The 1,838-nt window shown below is 39.0% G+C and overlaps 1 pseudogene; it reads left to right on the forward strand.

Annotated features, from left to right (window-relative positions):
* Positions 1 to 1,320, forward strand: part of LOC149114632 (polycystin-2-like) — a 5,389-nt pseudogene extending 4,069 nt beyond the window's left edge.
* Positions 1,321 to 1,838: the final 518 nt, after the last annotated feature.

Genomic DNA, 1,838 nt, shown 5'->3' on the forward strand with positions numbered 1-1,838 from the left:
GTGGTACCTTGGGCGAGAGGGTTACAAGCTCTACAAGCAGGGTTTCCGGTATTTTAAATCCTTCTGGAACTTGGTAGAACTATGTCAAGTGTTTTTCTCAGTGCTAGCGGTGGTTATGTATATCGTGCAATCGGACAGAGTCACATCAGTAATCAGGAAATTACAAGAAAACGTTTACGCGAATGTAAGTTTCCAAGAAGCTATTGCGTGGCTTGAAGCTGAGAATGCTGTTTTGGGGATTCTCACTTTTATCGTTACTGCAAAACTTTTACGACTTATTCGATTTAATCAGCATGTTGCGGAGTTTTCCAAAACATTGGAGACATCTGCGCGACTTCTTTCATCTTTTGTTGTTGTGTTATTGATTTTCTTCCTTGCTTTCTTGCACTTCGGTATTCTGATCTTTGGAAAGGGAGCTGAGTACTACTCGTCTGTTCTAAAAGCAACGTATTTTCAACTCGAGTTAACTTTAGGTCGAGTGAAAGCGAGACCTATTAACGACTTAGCAGAGGCCAACGATACCTTTGGCAGGATCTTTGCTGCCTTACTTACTTAAGTCTAACCATACTTTCAATGAACTTCTTTATCGCTCTAATGAACGACGCCCTATTGGAGGCAAAGAACGCCATTAATGAAAATAAACTATGTCGTCGATGAATGCGATTGGAAGAGTACACAAGAGCGCAAGGTTCTTTTTGATGCGATTAGTAATGGTATACACCAAATGAAAGTCAATGAATCATCAGCCAGGTCGAGTGAAACAGAGATTAAAACTCCAGAACTGAATTCCAGGAACGGTACGGCGATTAACTTTGATTTAATCAGCCAAGCAATTAAAAAAGCCAGCAAACAAATTATCCAGATATCAGGAAATGAGAAACCAAGCAACACGAGAAGAGAGTCGTTCTTTGCTAAAGCCAGTAATATTGTTTGACACCTGAAACAAGCAAACTATGACAATCAGAACCATAATAAGAAGGAACGTAAAGTACGATTCAGAAACGATGTCATTAAATCTCAACTTAGGAGATTACAGAAGACCAAGAAAGATCTGTTTAAACATTTGGACGGCATAGTCCAAGGATACTGCGAAGAAGAAGAGAAATTCCATTTGTTGTGTCAGGAGATAGGTGTTTATACTTCCACAGACTCCATGACAAACGTTACAGGAACTGTGAATGAATCATTCGCTTGAGCTATCTGTTTTTGCCTTTTTGCTATATCAACAAAGTAGATTAGACGATTATTATAAGAATACCAAACGAATGGCGAGCTCAGCATTTACCTCACAGCAACAACACGCGCTTTATTACCCATTTTATTACCCTTTTCTCCCATTTCGTTCTCGACTATTATTGTTAAGTCGCTCTACTCTCTTATGTCAGCCATGTTTTGCTACTTAATTCCTACATTATGTGTTATGTATACAGTCGAACTTCTATTAGGAGTCCACTTCTTAAGCGGTCACCCCTTGTTAAACGGCCAGTTATCAAAGTCCCGAAATTATTGCGCGTAAAATAATGCAAATAAACCCCTATTAACCAGCCACCCCTATTAAGCGGCTGTGGTCACCTTTTGATCGTCCCGATGAGAGTTTTTCTATTGTCAGCTTTACCCCTATTAAGCCACTCAAAATTTAATACACGTAAATTAATTTTGTTTTGGTAAAGGCGATGGCGGATAAGAATCCGAAATAGAAGGTGACAAGTGGGAAAAACATTCAAACACACTTTTATCATGATTGGTTTTAAGCGATTCCATGTTCACTAGAAATTAACCCGATGGCAAAAAATATTAAAGGTAAACAAACCCCCATTAAGCAGTACCTCCCATTTTTC

This window comes from Orbicella faveolata, unplaced genomic scaffold (assembly GCF_042242905.1).
Source record: "Orbicella faveolata isolate gen_17 unplaced genomic scaffold, um_ofav_v1 contig_13, whole genome shotgun sequence".
Lineage (NCBI taxonomy): Eukaryota > Metazoa > Cnidaria > Anthozoa > Scleractinia > Merulinidae > Orbicella > Orbicella faveolata.